The following is a 14,234-nucleotide window of genomic DNA, read 5'->3' on the forward strand; positions in this document are numbered from 1 at the left end:
AAACCACATAAAAATGATTTCCATGAGCTACATATGAAAAATTACTAATTAATGTCTCCATCTAATATAAACAACATGGAAGGGAATTTCCTTTCTAAAAGTACTTGGCTCAGCCTTGTTTATGCTGCAAATGTTTATAAACCAAAATGCTGTCTATGGGTAATTTGAGTATTTGGGTCATATCTTGCACTTCCTGGGTGTGACAACCTTGCATACCAAGGCTTAATTTTATAATAGAAGTTACTACAGACTTTTTTTAAAAATAGCTTACTTGCAAGAAATTAAGTACCTTAAGCAGGAGTTTGATTAATGTACAGCAATCCATCAATTAAATAAGATTAATTCATTGTTCTTGAGTGTTCCAGAAAATACGGTAGAAACCCAAAATATGCTGACATTAATCTAACAGCAATGAATTAGGGGAAAAAATTAATTGCAAGGAAAAAATGTTTATGACAGATAAAAACCACATGTTCTGGATAGCTCTGAAACTGGCAGCCTCAAATAGGTTTCAAATCAAGACAACTCTGTTTTGCACATTACAATCAAAACTGACCGTTTAAATCACACAACCACAATTCAGGAGACATCCATTAAGTATCAATTTTCTGAAAAGGCAGTTCTTTTTAACGTTTCACAAATAATATCTAGGCAACCATTGACTAGAAGCTTGTAGGTCAAATTCACTTGTAATAGCATCTTCTTAAAGGGGCTTTAAAACCCAGAAATTCTTACTGGAAGTTATTGCAAAGGGAATATAGGATCTCACTTTTTGAAATGTTCACCTACAAAAACAATGATTAATCTTTCTCTTAAATGACAACCATGAAAGTGCCACTAATAATATTATATTAAGCTTTTAGAAGAGTTGAGAACTAATACACAGGTTTGAAAACTATAGAACTATTCACAAAATCAGATGCTTTCTCTCTAGTCTGGATTCCCTGTTCAGATGACCAGTAATATCTGTGATTGTAAAATTTAGGCTGTGTCTACTATTTTCCAGTAAGTATACACCCCGCAATTCTCCTTCTTGGGTTGTGAGAAGCCACTCTGTTCAGACCCACTCCTGCATACAGCAAAATAATTTCAGATAACCAGTTTTTACGGTGCAATGATTTTCAGAGTTGGAGAGATTGAAAAACAAAAAAAATCAATACACTGGCATAGCAGAAATGGTTAAAACTTCTTTCTTCTACTTGGGAAACACATTTTTCCATAATCAAGTAGTGCAACAGTTACTCACTTTTCATGTAACATCAGCTATAGCACACTGCTAAGACTGGTTTTTGAAAGGAAAGTCTTCACATTCATACAGTATAGTGTTACTCCCACTGAAAGCCACAGAAATTTTCCTGCTGACCTCAGTGGGAGTAAGAGCAGTTCCAAACGGCCCAGACTTTTCAGATTTTCCACCAAGATGCTGATCTCAAAAACAAGAAAAAAAAAAGCAATTCTATTTTATCATGAAACCCCACAAACTAATAAGCAACCAAAATAAACCTAAAATTGTTCTGTAAGTGAGCAGCCTCAACCAATGAGCTGCACTTGAAGGAACTAACCAGCATTCTTCAGAGCTGACAAGCAAGATATACAGCACCACCGTTCTGAAAATGTATGGCACTCCTGATTAAGGGTGACATAGACTTTAAAATTAGTATAAAGCACACTTCACTACTGAAACAAGCAGATCAGTTTAGATATTAACCCTGTAAAAAAATCTTCGGCAACGACAGCACAATTACTGGTTTCTTCAGTGTAGACAGAGCAGGAACATTTTCAGAATTGTATATTCTTTCAAAGATACGCTGCAGAATAATAACAGGCTGCTCATGTACCCACAAACAGCATTTCATTGATTGCCTGATACTTTTTTCCTAACTTTGAGCAAGTAGTGAGGCTGTTTTATAAGAGATAATACCTTCTAGTCCCTGTTACTTTGTTTCATTTCATCCCTACAGTTATTTTCCTTTGCTCTAAACAGGACAAACTTCACCTCAGGATGACTGTTACATTGAAAAACCTAAGAAATCTCCCACCTCTTCTACATTGTTTAGTTTATTAAGAAGTGGTGACTTTCTGTTTTCCTTGTACTGTGTAAACTGCATTCCCATCTTTCACCCAAAATTCTACTTTTCAAAACAAAGTTGGAGACCATTAAAAGAAATTAAATTAGAAAAATCAATGCTTTAAAGAGTTTGAACTATTCAATCAATTTTATTCCTTTAGCAAGTACAGCTGTCTTCTGGCTTTAGCCATTTAAAAGGCCAGCTTTTAAAAGTTACACTCCTTTATCCCAACATAGATGGCTTTTCCTGTGTAAGAAAACTTCTGTCTGGTTAGTTCTGAGGGAGGACTTCCCAAATCATCAGAAATCATACAAATTAATAATTTGCTTAGTCTTTGACTGTGCTAACGCTACCGTTCTGACAAGGTCTCTTTACTTAAAAGCAGTAAGTTAGCAGAAGGGTCATATGCTGCAGGAAGCCACACATCCCATACACACAAGTAGATAACCACTGAATTTATACCCGTGTTACACTCATGTGTTCTCCAAGGTCTCTATGCAGCAATCTCAAATGAAGTCCGATGGCACAGCTGAACACAAAACTAATAGTTAGGAGGTAGGAAGCCAGTTCATGTCTTGTCTAAAGGCAGGACAGCAGCAGAACAAAACATTTTGAAAAGGTCCATTTATAAAGTTCTGGAATCTTTATTATTAGTTACATTATATGCAGTTAATTATTCCCTATTTTGATTATACAGACATTTCTTTTCATATGGTGGTTTGCTATTCGAAGACTACTTCATACTCTTGCATATTTTAGCCATACTCAGTTCAATAGTCCTACTGTTTGAGAGAAGCTGCTAGAGACTATTACAATAAAATGAATTTAGTCTTTCATCACTTCATTGTTGGCTAAAGAATGACAATTGTGAGACTGTCTGGAACAGTAACTAGCAAGAGAGATTAAATTAGTAACAATTTTGCCTGCTAGATTTCACAGACATGAACATGTATAAGAAAAATATATGTAAGAAAATACTGACATCTCTTACCACTCTTTCAGGCAAGTTGTTAAGTCCCTTTCCTTGTTCATAAAGCACAACTCAGTTATAGATATCCCTGAAAAACATAAGAGACAAATCAAACTGAATGGAAACTCTAGGACTAATGTGACTAATAGCTTGTTGACCTGAGTAATAGGACAAATCTATATACAGCTTCTACTGCTGGCCAGACTAGATCTGTAGGACAGTCACACTGACACAGAAGGTATCCTCTAATAGCAGAGATTGTAGTGATCAACAACACAAATAACAAAGGTATAGTCTTGGAGGTTTTTTATAGTCCTTAATGAAGAGTGCCCACACACAAGGCCCAACCTGAACCCACTAATAGCAGCAAATAATGACTAACAGTCAGACCCACAGAAGATGCATGTGCACTCAACAGGAAAAAATAGCTTTTTAGATCAGAAATCTAAAACAAACACACAAAAAAAAAACAAAAACCAAAAAACCAAAACTTTGGGTTCCTCCCCCGATCCCTGTAAACCAGTTGTCAGCATTTGGCCACCTTACAGAAATCATGTATTCTCCTCGTGTGCTTTCACCTTCCACAGTAAATCTTCTGTTCCATTTCATAATTTACAAGTTATAAAGTAACACTATGTCTTAATACAAAAATTCCCATGACTTTAGGATGACAATGAAAACTTATCTAATTAGTAAACAGGATGCATTATTTATCTTCAACTCTGATAAGTAAATGCTTTTAAGGACTGCAGAACAAAGGAGAAACCTCATCACAAACATGAAACATACTCTCAAGTAGAGCACGTACACGGAAATTCAGTTTGTGACAAACTAAAATTCCATTATAAGGGTCATGGTGTTCCAAGAGCAGCACTGAGGGAGACAGGAGAATCATAAGAAATGTGTTGAATGGAACAAATGCAACCTCAGGCGAGAACTTCCTTCAAAAGTTTCACTTTCTTATTAACAATTCAATCCAGAATCAGAAGCACAATCTTGCCTTTGCTTCCCCTTCTACATTTTGTTTCCAACAAAATTAAAATGAACACGATTCCCCCTAACCAGAAAGAAAAGCAAACAGTGGTAACAATCACAAACAATATTAAGCAGACATCAGTGGGGTAATATTACAGATTAAAAAATGCCATTAGTAGCTTTAATTTTGAAGCATTGCAACAAATCCTAAACTGACCCATCTAAAACTGTTTTTAATTAAGTATGTCAATTCTGTGTGAGCCATTTCCTACCTTAAAAATGTGGAAAATTATGGAATATTAAAAAATCACTATTAAGAATTTCACTGATTAAGAAAAACAAAAGCTGAATGGCAAGCTGTGGTAATTTATGTTTTCAATGTAAATCAAGATGTCAGTCAAGTTGCCAGTATGGCTACTTTGCTACCTATACATGCCTGCAGCACACAGAGTTCAGAAAGAAGTTGTAACTTACATTTATGATTGTTATAACTTCCACTGTTTTTGAACAACAGAGCTGAAAAAGTATGTTTGATGTTATGGTAATCTATTTGATTAAAAACTAATTGCTATTCAGCATCTGAAGATGCTCATGGGAAGAGAAGTTCAAGTGTATGAGACGTGCACTGTAAAAAGATCAGACTAATACAGTTCTTGATGAGAACAATCACCTGCTATTAAAACATACCCCTAAGTTTTTGCAATTACGTACTCTTAAAACTGCAAGGGGCATGGATGTAATGTGATTTTGGACATCCTGGTATAACACAGATGAGCAGGGCACTAGGTAAATCAAGGAGCAGGGCAGATGAACAAGATTTCCAGTATTCATTTATAACCTTGTTTAAAAAGTTTACTCGCCAAACTCCAGGTCCCAGAAGGTCTGAATTTCTCAGGAACCAGGCCAACACTAAAGCTACGGAAGTAATGTAAGTGGAATTGTATTTTGATCTTGCCAAATAAGCACCGTGGCATAACACACAACACTAAAGACAGAAGAAATAATGGAAGAGCAGCACTTAATCCAGTGGTCTATCATGAGCTTGAACAAACTTCTTCCTGCCAGACCAATCACTGACAACTAATGAGCGTATACTCTGAATAACTTCAGTAAGGCCTATCTTAACAAGTCTCTTATAAATATTCAAAAGACCCACCATATTAGCAGTTCCAAACATAGTAAAGGGTGAAGGTCTCAAAGAGCTGCTCTAAGCATATTGTAGCCAATTCTGACTGGAACCTTATGTTGAAGCAATGTCAGCTGACAAGGGCATGACCTTCTATTGATGCTGAAAATGATGACATGACTCAAAAATTGTTTTGTTTTGCTGCCACAAATTTAACAGCTCAGGTTTTGTCCCCAGGAAATGAGTAAAACATGCTCATTAGGTAACACAAAGCCTTTTAAACAAAGGCTAAGCACCTTTATTTTAATATTACAAATATGTCCTCAAGGTGCTTTAATGCAAACCAGTTGTAAAGGTGAAAACCAAGCACAGATCCCTAGTCCCGTGACTCTGCCACAGCACCACATTCTCAACAGGAAGATTGCACTGATGAAAGTTACGGGTAACATTAATTACGTCAACAGAAAGCAGTGAGCACTGAGCAGCAATACAGCTCAATGCATCATCACAGCAATTCTGAGGCTCTTCAAAAATCCGCATAAACAAAAGGAAATCATTTTCTCTTTGTTTATCCAGTCTAACAGGCAAGACAATTATGAATTATTTTAGCAGCATCTTTCAGCTTGTCCAAAATATTTACTGCTCATTGTTTTCATCTTCCTAGTTACAGACACACCAATGTAAGACAGTATCTGTTACAATCAACTTGTACCTACTATTCCTATCATCTGTCTTAAGTCTAAACAATAAAGTAATATAGAACAAGAAAAGGGGATAAGAGGAAGAAGGGAATGAAAATAAAACAAAGATAAGCAGGCAGTTATTTCTTACTCTGAATACAATAACAAGAAGTCTTGAGGCCAAAATGTTCCAGCTGAGCTAACTATGCCTTCCTGCTGCTGTTACTAACATGGTATTGTAGAAAAATAATTGCAAATATTACTCAAAAAGTACAAAATACCAAATAGAAACAAACAAGATAATGGAAGAAACATGTATCTACTGGCAAAGCCAAAACTCATTAAAAGATTATATTCAATATGCTTTGAAGACAGCTGTATAAAGTGACAGCAGAAGCCCTTAAATTTAAATAAGCCTTTTAAAATTCTTTATGTCACAAAAGGCAGAAGTTTGAATTCAAGTGTTAATTTACATGAATACAACTAGGTTGGTTTAAAGGAGAAAAAAAAACAAAACCAAACAACTAAATTGAGTTTCATAAATGCAGCTGCTAATGGTACCCTTGGAACTGCAGCCACATCCCAGCCTGACCCACAGCTCTCACTCGCCTGTGCTGGGAGGTTATACTCACTGATACAAAACATAAAAGGAGATTGCCTTGCATCCCTGAAACTACTTTCTGGACTTTCTGCCATTTCCACCATTAGGATCCTTGCAACTTTGCTTGTTCTTGTGGAAAGCAGAATAAGCTGAAGAATACTCAATTATTAACCATCTTTTTTTCACAGATTCATAGAATGGCTGAGGTTGGAAAGGACCACTGGAAACCATCTGGTACAGTTCCCCTGTTCAAAGCAGGGTCAATGTGAGCAAGCTGCTCAGGATCTTTTCCAGTCAGATTTTTAAATTTTCCAGGAATGTAAATCTCTGCAACCTCTCTGGGCATCTTACTCCCGTGTTTAGTTCACCCCACAGCACATTTTCTTTCCTCCATTTTTGACCGAAATAACACTTCTTGACTTTGTACCTATCAGCATATTAGCCTCTGATGCCTGTCGTAGCATTCTTGATCAGTGGGAGCTGCTTAAATCAATGAGCTCTGAAAATGACAATCAGATGTATAACCATGAAATTTATTGAATATGCCTGCATGCATTAGTAATGACACAGTATGGCCTCTGGGTCTAATAATGCAGAGAGCTGGATTCCTTCATCTTCCAATGACTGCTCCAAATTCCCTAGTCTCACAAGGACACACAAAACAGGCACACATTTTTTACTCGTGAATGTTACACCTATTTTAAACCATTTGGGTTTTGTCTTGTTACTGTACATACCCAATAAGATTCTTTCAATTTTGTAGTGTCAAAGACACTTAGAATAATTTATCGCAAAGAATCTACTATTAACGTTCCTTGCCTCAAAAAAAATACATGCAAGCAGTTATTCTGAGCAGTTATTCTCAGGTGAAACTGAGAGAAACCTATATAAACCCAATGCTCTTGAGATTTCTATCAGAAAATAGTCATTTGATTTCATGTGAAATTACAAGAATGCACAAGCATAATTTTTTGTTGTTTATTACAAGTCTCAAGTGACATTTGCTGCAAGAAGGACAATGTTAACATGCAATGAAGTGTCAAAGGTTTCCCAAGCAGAAGTCAATTCTGTTCATGATTATGCTCTTAAAATACATTAAGTAATTCATGTGTATTCAGTCGAATTACACCTGTATGAAGAGAGAAATGAGTATCAGGCAGCTGATCACCAATGCTAAAATTGTGAAATAGTATTTGTGCATAATTCCTCTCATTTTATACTCTATAGAAGAAAAAGGCTTGATTTTTTTGCCCCCATTATAATTCTCCAACTTGCTTTAAGTATTTTCTACTAGTGCATCTACTAAAATCACTCAATTATCAATCCTGTACTCTAAAATAAGTCAGCCTATTTCAGAGTGTGTGTCATGTGTCCATTCATCCCTTCCCCACCCCCCATCTCCATTACAGCTATTTTCATTCTGGATTTTCCACACACTGTGTGCACCTTTAATCTGTATCTACATTGATCTACATAAGATCCTCCTAATTAGATTTCATTTCTTCAAGTGAGAAAAAAAGTGACATGCTAAGCCTGCCAGCTCTTTGGAGAATGTCCTAGAAGGTCAAATGATGTGTATATAAGGACTTTGTGATCTGTTTGACACAAGTAAGATAAGATTGGTCAACATTTCAGATGCCTTCAGTAATGAAAAGCAAAGTAACTGGTATTGATTCCACTCATCAATCTCAAAATGCAAACAAAATAATTACATGTTCTGCATAGCAGTCTCGTGGGTACATGTACACAAACTAACCAATACAGACAGTAAAAAGGTCATTTAAATCAGACACTACGTGGAATTCTAGTTTTCTTAATTGAGCTACTATGGAGACAGTAAAGCTTCTGAGAAACTCTACATAACTTATCCTTATTAATTCAACCAAAGTCAGAAACTCTCTGAAGATAAGGACTTCTACAAATTGCAGCTCCACAGTTTGTCTGAGTCTGAAACATTAGCTCTGTTCTTTAACAGAGATACCTGCATTACTGGTTTTGAAGCTTTCAGGAGACTAAAACATGTTCGTTTACTGCTTCAAAGAAAACAGAAAGATAAAATTAAAAAAATATCACTCTTTCCTTTGTGAGCCCAGCTGCTTTCCCCTAGACTTCAACCCATTTTCACAGGAAATAGTTGTGTTTTTCCCCTCTAACCCTTACTACTCTTTCCCTTTTTTTGTGGTACCATGACAAACTACATTATTTTTTTTTGGCCTCTCTAGGGCTAAAAGGTTTCTCTCACATGCCTTGCTTTCTGCATCACTGATGAAACCACACAGTACAATCACACACACATTTCCAGCTCACAGCCTCCTTTTCCCAACTGCATTACTCCAACAGACACATCTGCATTTGGCACCGAGTAAGTTCTTTGACCACCAGGATCGGTAGCCAGTTTTAATAAAGTAAAACAGCACTTTCAAAATACAGCAATATTTATTCATTCCTGCACAGGTAAAAAGTCTGCAGCACAGAAGATAAATCCAATAAAAAGGCAGCACAATCTCATTTATGCTTAAAATGGCTATTGCCAATTATTGTAGCTCTCTCAGTCCTAAGGTGGTCAACTATTGACCACCTCCTGATGGAGAAAACAACCTCAGTCTCCCTGTCCCCTGGCTATTATGTCAGCATCCTCTACCATTCCCTGTGCAGTCTCTCCGTTCACATAAATCTCTCCTTTTCTAGACACAGTGTCTCAAAACGGTTAGTGATACAAGAGTCCTCTCTAAAACTGAACACACTACAAGAGAAATATCACAGCTGTCCTGATAAAAGGACAGAGCAGTATACTCCCTCTCAGATAAAGCACAGTTATTTTAGTTAAGTGTTAGTTGGGATATTAGCTATTTATCCAGGATATTGTTTCATGTCTAATGCCTGGTTCTTTACACAAGCCTATTCATCAAGTCTGATGGAAAAAGCAGCAAACCCCACTATATTACATTGCATCTGAGAACCACAGAGTTTTCTTTTGTAAGATGTACACATTTTCAAGTAAGCTTAGAAACAGCAGACCTATCCTGGATTTCGTCAGGAAAGAAGGAAAAAAAGAAAGTACCAATCAACTACATAAGAACCGGGAGAGCTGTATGTGAGAGAAGACAACGTAACACTAAGATCTAACAGTGAACTACTTTCAGCGGGAGGAAGGAATTGCCAATACTAGCATATGTGACAAAAGAAGAACTGCATCTGGAATTCACTATGGTATTCCAGAGATGCATACTGGAGAAAGACTGACTCAGCATAAATATGAACTACTGAAACTACCTGGGCATGGATTGCCATTTTCTGAGCCGAGAAGGAAGAATTTGGATTATTTAGACCAACGAAACAAAGCCTGAAAGGAAGTAACCAAACTGATATGAACTGGATAAACTTAAATGAATAAATGAACTGAGGAATGGAGAAATTTTCTACCATCAGCAGGGTCAGTTCTTGGAAAGCTCACAATATGCAGAAGACTCTAAAAGGCGGAACAGCAGAGCTGTGCATGCTCCAAGGAAAGCCCACACAGCTAAACTTCAGTGGAAGTTCCAATGTGAAATCATTGGCTTACTCTACAGCTCAGGTTTCCGTGATGACTAAGGAATAATGCAGCATGCTGGCTGTTTAGAGGATATCCTTTCAGACATAATTCCCCCTAAAATACCAAAACCAGGCACTTGGCTGTAGGAATGCAGATGGAGATTATGGCATCTATACATATTTGAAAGAAAAGGAAACAGTATTTTCCTTAAGTAGAAGAAAAGGAAGAGAGAGCTCAATTTGTCCTGGATTCTGGTACAGGGGAGTTAGGAATATTTCTCTTTCCCAATTAAAAAAAAAAAAAAAAAAAAAAAAAGAAGCAGGGGAAAAAACTCACACCAGTTAATTTCCAAGTCTAATAGTTACAAGGTCTCCCTTCTGAAACACAGCACCTCCACATAGCAAGTATGAGATTAAGCTGTTATTTATGTTTTCTTATGCTGAAGTTAGTAATTTATTTAGGAAAATGATGCAATTATACTGTCAATTGGCTGCATCTTTCAAGCCTGCCAGCTACAGCAAGAACACATACTTGGATAATACAGAAGTTTATGAAGGGAAAAAATACAAGTATCAATTAAGAAAACTGTGAATTCAGTATTTTCTGAAGGTAATGCTACACACAAAGCTTACTGCATTTTAGCAAGAGGCATGGTAGTATTTCAGATATTGATACTTAAAACGACGTAGAAAAATCGCAGAATCTATCACTTTAGTTTCCACTAAAAGGAGATTTCTCTGTATTGTCCCTGCCTTGGTTTTACCATTCATAAATTTCAGAACATTTAACTTGTGAAATTTTCAAGTTCTTCCTATTCCTTTGGGGCACAGAGAACTGGCTTCTTACTTCTAGATTCAGATGGAGAAAGTAAAGTTAATTTCTCTCTTGGGGCATAAAAAGAAACGGAGACAATACAAGGTCAAAATAATATGGGAAAGTGAAACATCTTGTAGGACAGGGCTTAGGCAACTCAGAGCTCTATTGGCTAATGTTCAGGTTATCAACATCACTACCGTCCTACAGACAGGGAAATGAGAAGAATTTGCTAAATATAGCTAGAACTGTTTGGAAGGATGCCTACCCTTATTTGTGTGCTCATCTGTTTAATTGTGGGCAATACAGTCCACTAGACAGCCCGAGGCAAGCGTGGATGTTCAATATTCTCTGCATCATACAATCTCAACTGGAAATTGCACTTAATTGCATAGCTTACAATAGTATAAATGGAAACTTTGATTTTGAAGTTGTTCACAGTTGTAAGTACCTCTGAGCTTTTCTCTACTCAGGTTTGGGAACGTACTAAATGCCTTCAAAACTGTGTGCAGTTTTCAACAAGCATGGAGAAAAAGGCCACAGAATTCTTGTGTTTCCTATATGACCTCAAGTCTTCCAAATGTATACAAATACACATTTATATTTTGACATTAAAAAAAATAAATAAAAATCAAGATTTATGCTAAAAGCTCCTCTCAGTTGGTAGTCTAAGGACTCAAAATCAATTTGCAAATGCATTTTTTAACTAACTAAACAGGCCTGATGCTTAACTTCTTGGTACCCAGCCTTGAACATGTGAAGCACAAACCAGTCCTTTTATACTGCTGTTGTTCCTACAGCACATAGTTTTCATACAACGTCACTAAACAGAGAACAGGCAACAAATGAGATCTAGAAGTTAACCAAGACCTAGAATCTTATTAAATAACCTGAAGAATAGCAAGTTTGAAGTACTTTGTATTTCTCTGGACTACACTGAAATTATTCCTATTGACAATTTGTAGGTATACTTGAATATTAAAAATAGCAAGAAATAGAAGGCTGTATATCTAGGAAGCCAGTGCATGCAATACCTGGAACATTTGAGTTTTCCATTTGCCATTCAAATCAAGAATTAATAAAGTACGCATGAATCTGCATGAACAACTGAATTGGAAGCTTTGTACACCAAGATTATTTGTGATATACTGTTCATGGTTTCTTATCATGCTTAAAGCCCACAAAGAGATTTTATTCTATTCAGTATAAATACATAGTAATTTTCCATTGGACTCACAGCTAGTCATCTGATCAACAAAACATACGCAGAGTTAGCAAGTAAGGGAATAAACACACATCTCCAGGAAGCTAGGTATTACTTTCAAGCAACATTGGTATTCCCAAATTCTTGGTCATAATCTGTACCTTCTCCTCAATTTGACTGACTTCAGGCTTGGAAAAGAAAATCAGAGGATATGTGTTCTTCTGCTAGAGAGGGGTACAGAAAGATTACAGAATCACAAAATATCTGAAGCTGGAAGGTACTCATAAGGAGATGTATCCATATGAAGAGAAAGTTACATTCGAGTTTAAGGACCCGACTGGAACAAGCGTGATTGTTACAGATGAAGTCTATCAAGGTTTCAAATTTACAGATTATACTATTCAATCACATCACATTAAAAACAACACCTTACTCTTCACGTCTAAAATACTGCCTGAGGAGAGGGAACATGGCTTTTTACTTCTATTATCTCTCAGCCTGCAGTAAGGAAGTGCCTTGGTCCTGAATCAGAACCCACAGGAATTCAGCAAGTGCTATTTCTGCTTGTAGTAAAATCTTCAATATGCAATTTACATCTTGATATGTCATCATTTCTTGGTATTTAACTTAGTAACAGCTTCTCTAAAGTAGAAATTTTATTACATAAATTATGGAAGTAGCAGACTGGGTGTAGTAGAGACAGCATAAATTTCTGAATCAATACAAAATATGTGCCTGGTAGTAGTTGTTATTCTCTGCAGGTGTGTTATTGATTACAGTCATAATGGTTTCACTTTAGCTGCTGTCAATAACTCACTACTTGTATTGTCACACTGAATTAAAGAAGAAGCAGTCTAAAAATACATGGAGGAGTTATACCAGAATGGCATGACCCAGCTTGTGGTGCAAAGCAGAACACTGCCAGTTTAAGTTAGGATTCATGTTTGAGACTTCACTTGACATTACATTAATAAAATAGAGTCAAATGTGATATTTATTCAGGCAGAATAATATATGTCTTAAACATACTGGAAAAATCTTAAATTTATAGCTACTGCATACAATAAAACTATGCTTTCAATACCTTGAGACCATTATTAGGATACTGCTATGCAGAACTGAATCAAAGTTTTATGGATGGTTATTGTCATTTTACTGATCAACATGACTGAAGTTTCCTTGCATCAGATTAAAATTTGTAGAAGAAATGTGAAATTATTTCACTTTTTTAAATAGAGTTCATTTCTAAATCACAACTTGCCAGCAATGTACAACAGCAGAATACTAACCATAAGCCAAAGGTTTATGAAGTATTAAAAAGTATAATGTTATTAGCAAAACTGTACGAAACACTCCTAATGTTAGCATATCTAAGCATTTTTCTTTCACATACTTCAGAGTAGATGCATAGCAGAACACTCACAGTCACCGGCCTATCGAAACAGAGAAACAGATCCAGACACAAGAGACAAAAGACTTTCTAATTCCAGCAATCTGAGCTTTTGCCATTTTAACCCACTATAGAAGATTAACAAAATATGAGTATTATATAGCAAAGGAAAGAGCAGAATATTGTTTCAAGCGTCTACACCAATAATCAGTGTTCCATACAGATTCTAGAGAAGCACTGCCTAAAAAAAACCAAACAACAAACAACCCCACCCCCACACAAAAAAACAACAAAAAATCCCAAACCAAAACCCACCCCACAACATACACACCAAAAAACCACCCCACACCATTTTAATTTTGTGAGACACCTGTATTTCCAGTGATTCTCTTGTTGGCACCAGAGCGATTCTCCTTGACAAGCCCCAGGGTAACACCATTAAGTCATGCTCATGCCCACCCTTCTCTCCATATGCAGTCTCATTTAAGGCTTCCCTCTCTTTCTCAGGAACAGCAAAACAGAAACTCTTGTAGTAGCAAGCTTATGGAGTCTACCAGACTGCTAAGAGTAATGATTGTGATGCTACACCACAAGAAACTCAACCAGCTGTCAAGAGAATTCTTTCGAAGTTCAGACAACTGCACAAAAATGACCAGAATTCTTTTTTTCCCTTTCAACCTTTTACAGTTAACCTCATAGGTGAGGGGCATGAACAGCTGTCTACAAAAAAATTCAACTCAGCAATGAACAACTACAATAACCACCAGGTAAAAGTTCTTACATTTTCACGTATACACAGCAAGAATAATACTCATGCTGTCCCACTGTCAGCACCTGACATACAAGCTTAATTTCGGAAGCTAGTCTCCATATA

At 36.5% G+C, this 14,234-nt stretch overlaps 1 protein-coding gene across 7 annotated transcripts in view; it reads right to left on the reverse strand.

Annotated features, from left to right (window-relative positions):
- ARVCF (ARVCF delta catenin family member) overlaps positions 1-14,234 on the reverse strand; it is a 277,932-nt gene that overhangs the window by 253,708 nt on the left and 9,990 nt on the right. For 3 of the 7 annotated variants that reach the window (XM_061370839.1, XM_061370842.1, XM_061370843.1), the window contains one exon: positions 3,061-3,127. The exons of the other annotated variants lie outside the window; for them this stretch is intronic. The gene's annotated coding sequence lies outside the window, so the exon portion shown is untranslated. The remainder of the gene's footprint in view (positions 1-3,060; positions 3,128-14,234) is intronic. 7 annotated transcript variants of the gene reach the window in all.

Source organism: Neopsephotus bourkii, unplaced genomic scaffold (genome assembly GCF_033783945.1).
Source record: "Neopsephotus bourkii isolate Nb327-2 ecotype Australia unplaced genomic scaffold, CSIRO-AGI_Nbou_v1 NB_1542, whole genome shotgun sequence".
Taxonomy (NCBI): domain Eukaryota; kingdom Metazoa; phylum Chordata; class Aves; order Psittaciformes; family Psittacidae; genus Neopsephotus; species Neopsephotus bourkii.